The sequence below is a fragment of the Anabrus simplex genome, chromosome 11 (genome assembly GCF_040414725.1).
Source record: "Anabrus simplex isolate iqAnaSimp1 chromosome 11, ASM4041472v1, whole genome shotgun sequence".
Classification (NCBI taxonomy): domain Eukaryota; kingdom Metazoa; phylum Arthropoda; class Insecta; order Orthoptera; family Tettigoniidae; genus Anabrus; species Anabrus simplex.
This window is the reverse complement of record NC_090275.1, coordinates 55,442,228-55,460,106: the sequence shown is the minus strand read 5'-3', so window position 1 is coordinate 55,460,106 and position 17,879 is coordinate 55,442,228.

The following is a 17,879-nucleotide window of genomic DNA, read 5'->3' as shown; positions in this document are numbered from 1 at the left end:
ATTGATGGGGAATGAATAAATACCACTCACTATGTATATGACACCGTAATACTTGCTGACAATTTAGAAGACCTCCAATTCTTTCCGAACAGCATCAGTGAAGTAAACAAGGATCTTGGCCTTACAACAAACACCAGCAAACAAAATTCCTCAGCTGGCAGAAGATAAACAATGCTCTTCCATAGAAGGAAACACCATTAAAAATGGTGTTACATTTCTAGTACCCAGGATACTGACTAATAAAAGAATGTTCTGGTAGGAAAGGTAACAGAGGCAAAATATACATACACATGTAGGAAATGAAATGAAGAGCAGAGACTTACTGTGTAAGAATGCATGGATAGAGTACACATAAAAGAAGGAGATGGGTCCAGAAATTCTGACTGGAGCCATCATCACTGGAGGATAGAATAATAATAGTAGTGGTCATTGTTGACAAGCTGAGTGAGGTAAACAGAGTGGGAAATCACACAGACATGAAAATTGAAAGGAGGTTATCTACTGCTAAGGCAGAGTGCTTCCCTAGACCTGAGCACCAGCTGATGTCTAACTTCGGAATCTCTAGACGAGAGAGTGTAAAGTAGCGATGGGCAGTCTGAGACTAGGTCTCAAGATTTCTCGGGATTTCTCGAGACTAGCGTAGGCACAATTTCGAGAGATGTCGAGAGCGTTCCCCGCATTGTGCGGCGAGCAGCGTGTCGTTAGGCCTACAGGTGTCAGAGTTGAACGTTGTTTGTGCTGAGTATGCAAATAGCCAACCATGGGCCTTCTCCATTTCATAAATACGTATCAACAAGCGACTAGGGCGTTCATTTCTACCGAGGTCTATTTTGACGCAGTATAACATAATTATAAAGGATACGCATTCTGGCATTGCATGCACTGGTAGGTGCACGAATGAGTGGTGTAAGTACAGAACCTAACAGTTACTGTAGGTACACGTATCTGGATGCTAGAGGCGAGCAATATTCGAACTCGAAACGAGACAAGATGCACCTTGCTGCATATGCAACCACCATCACGCATGAGTGGAATGTGTAATCTAAAATGCTTGAGTTTGCTCCAATTCTTTTGACAGGTAGGTGTACATTGTTATCAGACCCCAGATTCAATATCATATTATGACCACTGCTCGTGTTTACCGATATTTTGGTGACGAAGGAAATAATTCCTTACAGTGTTATAGAGTATTTGCGTCATATGTAAAGTCAGCATAATTACTCAACAACAACAGCAAGAGTACAACATAATAATAATGCTATTTGTTTTACGTCCCACTAACTACATTTTTAAGGTCTTCGGAGACGCCGAGGTGCCGGAATCTAGTACCGCAGGAGTTTTTACGTGCCAGTAAATCTACCGACACGGGGCTGTCGTATTTGAGCACCTTCAAATACCACCGGACTGAGCCAGGATCGAACCTGCCAAAGTTGGGGTTAGAAAGCCAGCGCCTTAACCGTCTGAGCCACTTAGCCCGGCAAGAGTACAACAAACAATTCCATGGAAATGAAATATTACAAGAAGTAGCCTACTACTAATTTAACATTCTAAATCCAGCATCATCATACAAAAATTCAGTATTTCCAGTGCTTAGCATTACCGCTTACAATACTATAGGTTGACCTTTCTACTAGCTTACCATTACAAGTGATAATAAAGTGAAGTTAAACCATCATTACCCTACAACTATAACGACGACAACAACGAAAGAAAATATGACAAGAAATACTACGAGTTTAACTTTCTAGATCCAGCATCATTATACACTAATTCACACACAGCTTAAGTATTTCAATTACTTAACACTATGGCTTAAAATACTATGGGTTGAACGTGCTGGTGATAACTATCAAGCTTACACTCGTAGTTACTGGGACGTCGCACAGCTCGCAGCACACGAGAATCGGTCTCGAGAGCGTTGCCCATCACCCCTGCTGAAAGAATTGGAGCAAAATCGGGCATTTTAGATTACACGTTCCACTAATGTGAAATGGGGTTTGCATATGTATCAAAGCACATCTTCTCCATCTCAAGTTCGAACATTGCACGCCTCTAGTATCCTATCTACAGTTATTCACAAATTATGCAGGGTTATTCAGCTAAGATGGCCACCCCAAATATGTCATGAACAGTTTAAGATACCTACTGACATTCGTTTTTCACTTTCGATAAGCTTTTGACAAAATGTATTGGCTCACACGTTTTCATATGAGAACGTTATTTCACGCTATAACTACCAATGATATGCTATCAAGTTTACAGCCGTAGTTACTGGTACGTCACATAGCTTGCACTACAGGAGGATCGGTCTCGAGATCTGTGACGTCAGTCTCGAGAGTCTCGAACGTTGCCCATCACTAGTGGAAAGTTCTCAGCCTTCCTAAGCAACTTAAGCCCATTCCTTCATAATCGTGCATCATCCTGGTCTACACAAAAACAACTACATTTTAAAACAAGCATTCAATCTTCACTCATACTGACTGTACACCCAGATAGCCCCACAGTCACATTCAGGTGTCCACCTAACCTCAAAATCATTTTCACTTGCTGTGAACCACACAAATCTCCATTCCCTTCTGGCTCTTTTCCCTGTGAACACAACCGCTGTACTACCTGCTATTTACATATAGAGTTATCACAAAATCTTTTTGCCAACGAATGTTCAATCAATCACTATTGATCTGCATTTAGGGCAGCCGCTCAGGTGGCAGAGTCCCTATCTGTTGTTTTCCTAGTCTTTTCTTAAATGATTGCAAAGAAACTGGAAATTGATTGAACATCTCCCTTGATACGTTATTCCAATCCCTAACTCCCCTTCCTATAAAAGAATATTTGCCTCAATTTGTCCTCTTGAATTCCAACTTTATCTTCATATTGTGATCTTTCCTACTTTTAAAGACACCACTCAAACTTATTCGTCTACTAATGTCATTCCACGCCATCTCTCCACTGACAGCTCGGAACATACCACTTATGATATAGATGTTAATTCCCATAGGAAACCTGAAATATTTGTCCCAAAATAGTAAATTTATAATACCAATGTAAATGGTTCGTTATTGGACATTATAAATTTTCCAGCTCACTCATTCCTGGTTGTAAGTGTTACGCCCGAGTGTGCTAAGTTGGGCTCATCGGGCGAAACGCTGGCAACCAGGAATGAGTTAGCTGGAAAAATTTATAATGTCCAATAACGGACCATTTATATTGGTATTACATACCACTTAGTCGAGCAGCTCGTCTTTCTCCCAAGTCTTCCCAGCCCAAACTTTGCAACATTTTTGTAATGCTATTTTTTTTATATTGGAAATCACCCAGAACAAATCGAGCTGCTTTTCTTTGGAATTTTTCCAGTTCTTGAATCAAGTAATTCTGGTGAGGGTCCCATACACTGGAACCATACTCTAGTTGGGGTCTTACCAGAGACTTATATGCCCTCTCCTTTACATCCTTACTACAACCCCTGCAATAACCATGTACAGAGATCTGTACTCTTTACTTACAATCATATTTATGTGATTACCCCAATGAAGATCTTTTCTTATATTAAGACCTAGGTACTTACAATGATCCCCTAAGGGAACTTTCTCTCCATCAACGCCAAATTCTTTATGGTGAACTTTGCTCTGGCAGATGACCTCATGGAGCCCCTCTTAAGCGTTTTAAGGACCAGCTGAAACACATCTGAAGACAACTGGTATAGATATACAGACATGGGAAGAATGTGCCGAGGATCGCTCACTGTGGCAGAACACTACATCCACCGCTGTCAACTTGTTTGAAAGAGAACGCCGCAGACATCAAGAGGCCAAGCGACAAGCAAGAAAACTTTGTCAATTACAAACCTGCCCTTCTCCATCCATTCAGTGTGATTTGTGTGGGCGTATGTTTTATGCCAGGAGGAAGTTATACATATTCAGATTGAATTACAGCTAATGACGTGTATATAAGAATGTAATGCCATCCTTCTCAATCAATATTCTACATATATCTTCAGTTTGTTTTTTTCCCGCCACCAAAATCCTAGGCTTTGAACTATGGTCCTTAGCGGTTTTTTAATTTTTCTTTTTTTGCTATTTGCTTTACGTCGCAACGACACAGATATGTCTTATGGTGACGATGGGATAGGAAAGGCCTAGGAAGTGGAAGGAAGCGGCTGTGGCCTTAATTAACTTATAACCCCGGCATTTGCCTGGTGTGAAAATGGGAAACCACGGAAAACCATCTTCAGGGCTGCCGACAGTGGGGCTCGAACCCACTATCTCCCGATTACTGGATACTGGCCGCACTTAAGCGACTGCAGCTATCTAGCTCGGCCCTTTAAAATTTATACCTTCAACCAGTTTCATGTGGATCTTTTCCAATATTGGTCTCACAGCGTTGGCTGTGTGAAAGTTGTGAATTGTACACCAAATCACATACTTGGCAAAGTCATCTAAGTCACACTTCTTAACTGATATTGGGTCTTTTCCCATACGTAGAGAAAGAAGAAACTTACCCACCTTCAACCTCTGTTTGCTTGTTTTACCACATTCCTTACAGACTTCTCATATATACCAGCAGCTTCAGCCATTTTCTTTTGAATATCTTTTAGGTAATGAGAGGCGCCTGTTTAGTTCTTCATGAAACTGTACACATTATAATTAACTTCAACCCTCTCAAAATGCAGGAGATCTGCCCATTTCGGTCAGATCTTATTAAATGACTAACACTGCCCAAATATGACAGATCACAGAATGTAAGGTAGAAGGGACCACGAAGATTATCCTAGGAGCAGAACATCTGATAGTGTTTTGACATCCATGATATGGGAAGGACCGAGTAGAATTAATTACTCCACGATGTTCACCAACTTTTTGTGAGGGGAAGGCATCAGAAGAAGATTAATGATTAAGACATTAGCTTCCTTACTTTTACATCACACCGAAACAGATATGACTTATGGCGACGATGGAATAGGAAAGGCCTAGGAGTGGGAAGAAAGCGGCCATGGCCTTAATTAAGGTACAACCCCAGCGTCTGCCTGATGTGAAAATGGGAAACCACAGATACCCATCTTCAGAGCTGTCGACAGTGGGGTTTGCACCCACTGACTCCCAAATTCAAGCTCACAGCTGCGCATCCGTAACCGCATGGCCGACTCGCTAGGTACTTGCGACTTTTTGCAGCTGTCTAGGCCACTTATGGAAAAGACTATTGGAGGGATTTTTTTGGAGAGTAATGGCTGGTACATGACTGGTTCTGGACAGATCACCCTCATCTTTCTGTACCAGTGGTCAAGAAAGTGGGAACCTAAATCTCCACACTACTAATTAGTGCTAGGCCAGAAAGGTATTTTGCATTTACAGTATATCTGTATGCTTGTGAAAAAAAAATTATAAAGTAAATACACACTATCTTGTTACTATGATAGAACTTGATTAATTAGAACCTGAAGTGTCCAGAAAAAAATATTCTAATTAATCATGAATTTGAATTAATATTACAGCTTTACTGTTCATAATTATGTCATTTTTTAGGCAAGCAGATACCGTAATGTATTTGAACGGATGCCAGAATGCTTTGCAATCTGTGCCTTTTTCTTTAAACCCTTTTCCACTTCATTTAGAACTTCGACCTTCTGAGCTATTTTATAGTCAGTGTTTTAAACTCACCATGCAAAAATACAATATAAAAATTTGCAAACAGTTCTGAACAGAACAAAATACACTTCACAATTTAAGTTAACCAATGCTGTACTGAAAAGCAAAATCAGGTTCCCTAATGGCACACTGCACTGCAAGCACTTTTACCACAAACAAAAGTAGCATTCAATTCTCTTATTTGTTTTGGGTCAGTAGCAAAGCCTAGCCACTATTGTTTAACCTATCTGTAAGTAATGATGCATATTTTACCAAGTGTCCCCATCCTCCACTTTTCGAACCTTCAGCAGCTGGTGGAATGTCTCGACAGCTGTCAATCAACTTCATGTGTAGTTCTGGGTTAGGCCAAATAAGCAGATTATCTCAGTTGCCGAAAGTATAAGTTTACTTCCTAGAAGACTATTTAAGAAACAAACCCTCAGGAGACCAAGAACTTGAATCTCTTCTTAGCTTTGCAACAACTACAGTTTCATTCCCAGCAACAGCATGACTCTACACTATTTTCCTTTCACTCAGCCTGCGTTCCATTATCTTTAAAGATCATTTTTTGAAAATATGACAATTCTAACATGGTATTTTTACTTTGAATCAAACAATATTTGAATTAGGTATGAATTATTATTAACGTTGTGTTGAGTAGGAATGTCAAGGGACTGCGAGGAAAGTCTGAATTATTCACAAACTTGAATTAAAGATGTTCAAATACATTCTACTGTACTAACAAATAGTATCAAAAATCTACACAGTCTACCCAATAGTTAATGAACTTTGCAGATATTACATTAATACAAATAACAGTGTGTGACAATTCCACATACTTTTATTAATGGTCTACAAACAATAAAAACATGCCTATCAATCAAGACAAATTTAAAACATTACAAGATGGTGGTTTAACCAGAGGTGACATGCGGAAGCAAAACTCTTTTTAAAGTCACTCAGAGAAACAGAATCTACAATATCCTAAAAGTGGACAGAAGAATAGCAAGGTCACGCATAAATAAGATATGAAAAAAAAGATGGACAATGGTAGTATTGCCAAATAAAGAGGTACACAGAGAACTGGAGCCCATCACAGATACTATACGGAAGATCTCTTTTTATGATCACATTATGAGGACACCATAAAACAAATTACCAAGAAGAATTATAGAGAAACTCGGGAATCTGAAGCAATAAGTAGGATGGATTAAGGAAATTAGAGAGGATACGGAAGAACTAGAAATAACTCTGGACAACTTGCAAAAGAAAAGAGAAAATTTAAAGAAACTGAAAAACAAAAATAAGGTTTAAATAAAAAAACAGACAGACAACATACAGAGATGTGAAAATTATTAGACTCAACACTAATTTTTTAACATTTCAATTGATGCATTACCTATTACTTACCTGCCCATAAAAATCTTTTGTGCTGTAGTGGAGCTCTTTTACAAGTCATCTGTTGTCTGTTTAAATTAGATTATAGAACAAAAGTTACATTTTCTTTCAATTATATCAATGATTATGATATAGTCAATAGACTCCTCTATTACTGGGCGAGTTGGCTGTGCGCGTAGAGGCACGCGGCTGTGAGCTTGCATCCGGGAGATAGTAGGTTCGAATCCCACTATCGGCAGCCCTGAAAATGGTTTTCCGTGGTTTCCCATTTTCACACCAGGCAAATGCTGGGGCTGTACCTTAATTAAGGCCACGGCCGCTTCTTTCCAACTCCTAGGCCTTTCCTATCCCATCGTCGCCATAAGACCTATCTGTGTCGGCGCGACGTAAAGCCCCTAGCAAAAAAAGACTCCTCTATTCGTATGAACATTAAATTCCAATGTTGAGGATTTTTAATTTCTCTTTTGAGTCTAATTAGATAAATTGGAATTATGTGAAGGGATTCAGTAATATTTTGCTTTACTTGAGCACTGTTATAATTTGCTGTGCTTTGTACAGTACTATCCAAATTCTTAGAAACTGATGTAGGATTAGCAAGAGACCAAAGAGAAATATGTTATCTCAACATAATATTTAAAAATACAGTATATGAATAGTATTCACAACTGGGAAATTCAAAAAGAAAACCTATCCAAGATGACCAGAAATGGTTGAAGCGGTCCAATGAAGCCGTCAATGCATAATAATAATAATAATAATAATAATAATAATAATAATAATAATAATTGGAGAGCATTAAAACATCTATGATCGTCGCCGTAAGACCTATCTGTGTCGGTGCGACGTAAAGCCCCTAGCAAAAAAAAAAAAAAAAAAAAAACAACATCTATGAGGAAGAGGAGATTAAACTTTTATGGTCATGTCATGAGAATGGACAATCAGAGGCTCGCCTCCAGAATCTTCCACACCATCTCTACAGGGAAAGCGACTAATGCCAAGTGGGCAAGACTTATCAGAAAAGACCTTCAAGAATTGGACATTGCTCCCAATGAAATTTATGACAGGAATAGGTACAGAACGTTGATCAGAACATCAAACTCTCTCCAGTCACTAACAGAAAAAACAGTACGTCCGGTAGGAGGTGTGAAATGGACTCAGGAGCGAAAAGACATTCACAGTGCAAGAATGAAGGAGTACTGGTCAAAGAAGAAAGCTGCTAGAGATAAGAACCACATGGTCCATAGCAGGCCCAAACGGAACTAAAAAAAAAAAAAAATTAGTACTCCCTCTCTTATGACTCCATACATAGCATGCTTCTGTCACACACACTTGAGTAAAAATATGATAGGACTAAGAATTTTACATCTCTATCAATTTCCTTGGCTGAATGGTTATCATACTAGCTTATGGTTCTGGATGGGCCGAGAATTTCAACTGCGCGTGATTTATCCCTCTGGCTCGGGGATCGAGCATTTGTGTTTGTCTTGACACACACACACTCTCTCTCTCTCTCTACCAACCATCAACGAAACATAGGAAGGGCATCCGGCCATAAAACTAGACCGAACACATACACCAAGTGCTGACCCCAAAAAATTGGGAGAAAAGCCAGGAAGACACAATCATTTCAGACCTCTGTGTCTTAAAAAGTGGAACATTAGTAATACTGCTGAAACTCTCCACTCTCAATGCATACTTTGTTTCTGTTAGGGCGAAATCTTGTCAGTATGAGAAATGTTACAACACGCGCATCAACTTCAGCACCAGAAACTGCTTGACAGTTATACATGTAACAGAAACCAGTTGATGGAGGGAGCCGGCTACACTGTTTGGGTTCCATAGGTGTGAGCTTGAACATGGGTGGAGAAGGGTTTGAATCCCACCATCGGCAGCCCTGAAGATGGTTTTCCACAGTTTCTGATTCCTCCACCAGGTAAATGCTGGGGCTGAACCAATTTACGCCATGGCCATTACCTTCCCAACCCTTGTGCTTTTCCATCCTTGTTTTGCGTCGCACCGACACATAGGTCTTATGGCGATGATGGGATAGGAAAGGGCTAGTGTGTTAGTGCAACATTATTTTGTTAAAAAGGAAGCCATACTTTTCAGCTGTCCACCCAGTTAATGTAATGTTAAAGCTTTTCAATCTGTTGAACACTAAGTATATCACCTAACATACCTATTTAAAAAAAACCACTATTAAACGATAACTGTAGTACCTGTCGCTAACAGACAATCATATAGCATGTGCAAAGTTTTTCCACCCATATTTAGACATGCTATTTTACTCGGGATGCAGCAGTAATCCTATCTATTGGAGGTGAGTGGCAGTAGAAGAAAAAAATCACAATACAACAACGTAATTATTGTTGATCAGTTTTATGAGTTTTCGATATTGTAGGCCTGCACATCTAGTTTTCTTATGACTCTGGGATATTAGAGAATCTTGTGTAAAGGGAGTCCTTCCTTCTTTCATGACTCCCTCTTGCCTCATTCTTCAAGTGATCGTTTCTTTACAATTATGACCAATTTTCTAAAGTAATCTTCACAATTTTCCTTGTCGATACAGGCTGATGACCACGCAGTTTTACACCTTAAGACAATCATGACAAAAAAAAAAAAAAACCATCGCCAGTTAAGACAATTAAACAATATTTCCATGTTAGCAATGTTCGCTCGTCGCCATAAGACCTATCTGTGTCGGTGCGACGTAAAGCAACTAGCTAGGTAGACTAGATAGCAATGTTCGGCACTGATATGGACTAAGCAACAAAAGTCCAAATTTATGAATCCTATTATCATTGTCAGTATGGTAAAACTATATAAAACCTAAATGATTGAAACAAGCATTCTTTATAACTTTTATTCCCAGACTTTACATAATGATTTTCATTACATTCTGTTCACCCACTTTCTCATGGTTCGGCGTTGATATGGATTTGGCGACAAAAAATTGTAATTTATCATAGCCAGTATGGTAAAAATGTATAAGACAAACTATTGAAAATTGAATCCTATATAACTTTATTTATGTAGTATTTATTGATAGAACCACCAAACACACAAATATTTGAGAATTAAATCTTACGCCTTCCCCTGAACTATCATTTCACACAGCATGAATAAAGTTATCCATAGCCTAGATCATAGTGCCTCATTCCCCGACTTTACATACTGATTTTCATTCAATTCACTTCTGCCATTTTCTTGTGATGCCCATACAGACAGAATTGATGGAAAACTAAAAAGCACATTTCCTTGTTACTGTGGACACGACTGATATAGAAATATCATTCTCTTTAAATTTTGAGCAATGTATGAAACTCGTATTTTAAATATATAGAGATGTTATCCTCCTGATTTTCCTACAGGTTTTGTTGTTCAAAGAACAAAGGCAATCAGAAATAATCCAAGTTCTAAAATTGACAATACAGTTGCAGGATGTAAAAAAAAAACAACAACACACACACAAGATCTAAATCACACACTTACATCCAGAACTACCACAAAATTTGGAAGCAGGGCTGCCCACATAAATACTGGGACCTGTGACAAATCAAAATGGCAGGCCCTCTCGTAACTACATCACACAGTATTAAATAAAATTTGTACGGTACAATAATGGGTACAGGCATAAGAATATTTGGTTTTTGTTTATTCAGAAATACATTTAATACATTATTCAAAACAAGTAAAATACGACAATTATTGCTGTCAAATAACAAATAAGAGAAGACCTGGAGAAGAGAGGAGAAACATGGGATGCCTCAAAGAAAAAAAGACCGAAATAAATGGAATCACATCATTCTTATATCCTACCTGGCTTGCTGGGAGGAATTCATGATGATGAAATAACAACTTCAAGCATTTGACAAGTGAATACGACATCTTAAATATTTTCCATGGTCCCATGGCAGATTCTGAAGAGAGATTTCACATCTATTCGGATAATCATATGGTGTTATATATTCAATAACGGTGGCATCCTACATTGTCTCACTTTGACTGTTACAAAATCGTCTACAATGTATTAAGTCTTATGCTAGTTTATGTTCTATTGTCAAAAAAAGTAAATAGTTCAGTTTTTTCTTAAAGTGGATCTTAATGCAATCCACAGTTTTACAAATACTGTCTGAAGCTTGATTTTATTGATGCCATTCAAGAGGGCAAGAGAAAAGGCCTTGTTTTAAAATGTATAGACAAGATTTGTAAATGTAGCCTTAAAATATATTTGACGCATTTTAATTCATATTTTAGTCTTTTGCTCAAATCTTAAAGGTTTTTTGAAATGAGGTTGCTGGTTAAGTTATCCAAATACTCTTCAGATATTTCTCCTATCATGTCATGAATTAGACCAAAGGTTCAGCACAAATCTTGAAATACTTAAAAGCAAAAATTTAATTGGAATACTATTTTTATTGGGCTTCCAATAATACCACACATGCAATCAGTGCATTACACTTCCAGTCCCTAACAAATCCGGGCAAGCACCCAATGTGTCCACTTTGCTCCCACTTTTGGGCAGCCCGATCCAGAAGACAAATAAGGCAGAAAAACTACAGTGAAGTTCAACCATAACTCATTTCTAAGAAAGCATTGTCTCACAAGGAATAAATAATCTAGATGTAACCTTAACAAGCTGATTAGAAATGTTAATGGTCTTTTACATATACAAGTTATGTCAATAAAAAGTTACAAATTTGAAATGTAAATATAGTATGCAGCAAAACAAGCCACACTGAAATTACTGCTCATCTGCAGTCTAAGCTTCCCAAGCAACGAAGTATTTATGGTTTGAGATATTACGGTAATTCAGTGTTGGGTTGATTTCTGCAATTATGGTTCTCAAAACAGAGGAGAAGGTGTTTATCATGAAACATAATTCCTGGGGCGTCAGAATGGGCTGAGTTTGCTTCATGTTAAAGAACAGTATGAGGAGCAATTTAATAAGGAGGCACAAAAAAAACAGATCAATGTTAGCTGTCGTTGACAAGTTCTGTCATACAAGATCAGTCTTGTGACAATGAAAGGGAACAACAGGGCACATAAGAACCAACATCATGAACAAGAATCAAACGACTTTTCCAACAGGTGTTACAGTCCTGAAAGCAAAGTCTATGATGACATCGCTGAAACTCAGTTTGAGCGACAGGTCTGACTGGTGCATATTTAAATAGAAAGGGATGAGCGAGTCTGATTACAGTATTGCAGCTGTGTGTTGTCTATGACATATGAGGATCCAGATGTCTTCTACAACATATGGTTTTCAAATGACAGCCATATTCAAATTGATGGCTACATCAACCGACAAACAACTTGTTCTTTAGGGTTTGAATGGCCCGATGTTATACAGAAACCACTACACAGTGCGTGGGTTATGCTCTGTCTGGTCATGGAATACTGAGCCCTTATTTCACTGAGGATGCTGCACAGAATATAAAAACAGTAGACCAGGTTGTCTAAGGCAGTGGTATTCAAAGTGTGGTACGCGGAGTCATCTCAAGGGGCATGCAAATTTATAGTAGCTTCTGTTTCCAATGAGCAGTTCAGAAATGAGTCGAGCCTGCTCATTTTCAATGAAATCTTGTTTTGATGTTTTTTGTCTACGACTAAACAGAGTCCCCTTTCCAAACTATTCATTCTAAAATGTGTGTGTTTGTACCTCCCATTGACTAGGTATGTAAAAATGCTTACTTATGATGCATCGTTCTTTTTTAATATTTTTTTTTTGAAATACACTCATTCACTTGAATTTTGTTCAGTAGCAGTGTATATAGTACAATAGTAATTGTTGCATTAATACTCATGTGTGTGTGTGTAGTTGCTAGACAATGAAAACCTCGTAATTCTTCTAACGAGAAAATCACATTTCTCCATCTGTCTTGTGAAGGCTTGCCGCGTTACCTGAGAAGGGAACAGGAGACTCTTATGGTCGAATAATTTGACTGTCATTAACCACCGAAAATGCCAGGAACAGTTCTCCGGCCATTGCTGACCGCTCAGTTTTGGGCTGCTTCTGTGAACATTACTCTGAAGGAGTTAAGAGGTTTCATTTGCCCGGCGGCGATACAATAAATTGTTGTTATTGGGGAACTGGGCGCTGTAGCAGCTTAGCTGCTTGCCTGTCATCACGGCGACCGTAGTTTGATTTCTGGTGTTGCTGGGGTGGTGTCAGGAAGCGCATGCAACCTTAAATCCTTGGCCACAACTCCTGCATGTCTCAGTGCGTCCAAGGACCCTGAGCAAACGGGGTAAACTGAGGAAGATTATTATTATAGTTAATATTATTTGGCATACAGAATTCTGGTATAATCGTAAGATACTCTTATTTCGGGGGTACGAAGGTAAAACAAATGTAACCAAAAAGTTTGAATACCCCTGGTCTGCAGACACCTCATTATTAGGCCCATTTGTGCGGGATGAGCTGGCTGTGCCAGAAACTTAACCCAACACTGACAATGGATGCAGCAAAATGGAACTACAGCCAACATCGCAGTGGAGTCACTTACCCCTCCGCAATAACTCTTTGGAGATCACCTAATTTCTCGTGGAACTCCATTCCTGTAACCTTCTCGCTCCCCGGATCCCACGGACCGAGATACCTACGCATGGGGCACGTTGTAAGAATCAGTTTTCGAGTCAGATGATCCATCTACAAATATTTGTAAATTGCAATAGAAGATAATGTCACTTTTTCTGTCCTTACAGCAATTTTTGTTCATCAACATGTTCGATAATCTTCAGATATGCTATGAACAATGTGTGGCATGGTGACATTCATGTTTTGAGCGCATACTGAACCAACGCAATTAAATAAAAATTCAGTGTCGTTTATTTTGCTGCATACGGTACATACATACCTAATACCGGTCTGATTAGTCTTTACCGCTAGCGAGTGCGAGTTGACTTAGTGCCACGTAGGTGTGGAAGGGCTTGCATAGCAAGTACATTCACTTCAAAGTGCTTTTAGAGATCATCAGCAGTCTGGGATTGCATGCTGTTATACTGCTATACAAGTATAACATTCTGCTTAAGTATACAAGTTCATTTCGCCACACACTTTAGCAATGCATCCCTTTCAATGATAAAGCTACATATATGTTGTGCAATAATGTGCCATCAGAGCAGTTGAAATCGAGTGCATCAAATTCAAGGAACAGCACAGTATTGTGCAATACTGATAAGCCTTCAGCAGCAGTGAAATATCTATCCCCCATAAGTTCAAATGCAATAACAAAAATAGTTGTGCTGCGAGGCAATGAGGAAATTGATTTTTAATTGGATAATGACAATGATAATGACATTCTGTATAATGAAAGTTATAATGAATAAATAGTTGGTGATCTTATGATACAAAAGAACAGGTGAATTTGTGGACTACAATGAGAGTGAAAAAGACAAACAGTGAAATATGAAGATACGTCATCATTGTTTTCTGGGGTTCATCGCCAGTTTATTCCCCTCAATCACGCTTTCTGTACACGCAGGTACACAAAATATATTAGGTGACTGTTCCCAAGAAATAGAATTTTCCCTGTTTCTATTCACTTTTGCATTGGTTCAGATTACTGTCCAGGCTACGAAAGAATATTAGCACAAAGTTATCTAATTTCTCAGAATAGTAGACTTCCGAAGTGGGGTGATAGTAATGTGGACGTAGTGAGTTTTTAAATTCTTAGAATGCTTATGACAGTACTTAAAAAAATTGATTGGAATATTGATCCACAAATGCCCTGCTTCATACCCTGATTTTTTTCTCAAATTACAGTAGGTAAGAAGCAGGAACCTTTCTCAACATGCTTAATTTCTCCAACCTCACCCCTACAGACATTAATGACACACTATCTTCCAAAGCCCAGCAGAAGGTTAATATACGTATATAAAGCGTAGCAATGAAAGGGTTAAGGTGCAACATCTGAAATAGAATATTCAGTGTCAAGATCTTCAGCTGCAGTATTAGCTGATATATCAGCCACATCTGCCACATCACGATCAAAAGTGCTTCGTAAATTTAAATCCCACGATTTTTGTTACTCTCTAAGTCATCTCTCTTCTCTCTGAAAATGGTATCTTTTCTTGAAAAGCACTGAGGATTTTGCATAAAGTATGAATTTCTTTCTTTACTCCCACAATACTACAAATAATTCAATGTACAACACTTTCCCTTCCACAGCTTTCTGTAATGGAATACTGAAATCTCTAGTCTTTCCAGCTTAGAGAAATTTATAACACTGTATACGATCCTTCTGTTCTGAGAATATGGATCACTTTGCGTGATTTCTGTTGAGGCGTTTCCATTCTGTAAAGAGTTACAGTTCTGTTAACCAACACAGAAATAATACAAAAAGCTACTGATCTCTGATGGCAATTCACAACAATATTCCTAAGACAATTCACTTGAATTGTGACTGTTCTGCTTGCACACTGTTTACAAGCGAGTAGTTCCACTCGCTGCTACCGGTAAACACTTGTCAGATGCCTAATAATACTGCAGTTCAGTAATTCAACATACTATTATGATTCTATAAGGAAGATTCTAGCAAAGTATAGAAAACAGTAAACTCAATACATGTTCAAACAATTAATTATAATCAAAGAAAAATAATTAAAAATTCTAATTCCCACAATATGTGAAGGAATTTGGGTCCAGAAGTTCAAACATCTAGAGACCAAACAGTATATGAGGTAAGCATTCTGTTATTTGTACAACTGTCTGATGGATACAGGTGCCTTTACGCAAAACATACAGGTCTAATGCCTCATTTACACAATGCCAGGTGAGGTTGCCATATGGTGGAATCTAATAATTAGTACTGAATAAACAACTGGATGGTCGCTGTACAAGCCAGTGCGCCAACAGGGTTTGTTGCATAAACCTTATTTTTCGATTTTCCCCATAATTAAAAATCGCAAACCGTGTGCACGGTTGCCGAGTCTTGCTGGAAATATCCAGATTGGCATTCATTTTACATCAATTGTTAAAAAATGGTATGAGAATGTCATTCCTATATGCTTGCCCAGTGATTATGGTTTCAAAAACTATAGGCCCTGTTATCCCGTCTGCAGTTACTGCTGCCAACACTCCCATTTTCACACTCCATATGAACTCAAACAAAATATCATGAGAGAAATTGAGGCTATCCCGGTAGATGGACTAATGCACATGAATGAAAATTTCCTTAGAAGAAGCCAGAAATGTGTAGATATAGGTGGAGATCATTTTCAACATCATCTGTGACAAGGTGAGAAATTATTTTACTTTGATTATATGTTGTGTGAATGTTATTTACATGCGATTCATACGGGCGCTCTCCCAGCCCCAAGCTCAGCGAGTTGCCATGTGCTCATCTGACCTTAAGCTCGCCCATCTACCCGCTGCGCTGCGCCGGCCGGCTGGCCGACCCACTTTGAGTTAAAGACCCTGTACATATACTAGAATATGTTTCAGTCTGTGCTGTATGATGAAAGTTGTAATGAATACATGTACCTGGTGATCTTATGATACAAAACAACAGCTGAAAGTTTGGAGAACAGTAAACATTCTCTTCATTAAAGTCTGTCATCTCCCAGTCAGGACTGCTCCTGCACTCCATGGCGACCCTGCTTATATAGGCAATGGGGCCACACGTGTACTTTATAAAGAGCACAGGCGACAGCTACGAGTGGGGCTAGGAGCAGAAGAGGTTGGCCCTCCCGAGTAAGAGTTACTCTCAGTGTTTTATTAAAATACATATGGCAACTTGCCCTTAGTTAAGCCAGAGGCTCAAAAGACAAAGATATTGTATACATCATGTAGCTACATAAACATCATATGTTAAAATTACTAAGAAAGAAAAAGCCACCTAAAAAAGAAAAGTAAATGTAATAACCTTGACAGTTGAATTAAGTTTGTATGATCGCTAATGAAGGGTATGTTTTATTGTTCTCGAAACATGTACGATGAATAAATAAGGTTCATTAACAGAAAGTATATTGAGAAGGCAGATTTAACCAGAATACTATTTTAAATAGTTTTTTAACGAGTTCCAGTCTCGTACTCACATCCTTAGTCCTTTTCACCTTCTCTCCTCAATCAACAATTACAATAACTCATCACACAATACAAATATTGCCGATCTTGCTGCATTTCAATTAAAGCTCTTCTTTCTTTGGACATTTTGACAAGGTTCAGCTGGACATTAGCTCATCCACTTTCAACTGTATACGCTGTTCCTGGCACCCGGCCAGTTACATATCCACCTATTGTCCAACTGGCATACCAGTCACTAGCATCATGTGAATTAAGTTTAATTCAAACATTTTCTGGCACATGGAAGACATCACTAATGATACGACTACCTGTCCTACACATTACATACTACAATAAAATAAATCATCATCAATGACATTACCATATTATCACAGAGAAAGTAAAGCTAAGAAGTATGCCACTGTCATAAGGAATCAATCGTCAACTTATAACCTAAGAAAGGCATTGGTGTAAAGCTGAAAAAGAAAGGGTCCATTTTGAATCAGTTTACATACAAAGTCTTATTGTTTACGTTAATAAACAGGAAGTAAGCAGTGAAACAAAAAATAACAATAACAATTAATTATTAATTATTTTTAATAATTATAATAATTAAATTAATTATTAATTTTTATTTAATAATAATAATTTTAATTGAGAAACAGAGGCATAAAAGTTAGTTTTGTGACATACTGAGTAACCTTAACAGACAAAATGAAGGAGACTCATATCAGAGGGATCTTCAAGATCAGACCCCTACCAGACGAGCTGGCAGAGAACGGACTGCGCTGGTATGGACATGTGCGGAGGCTAGAACAACACACAATGAGCAAGGTCCTTGACATCCCCAT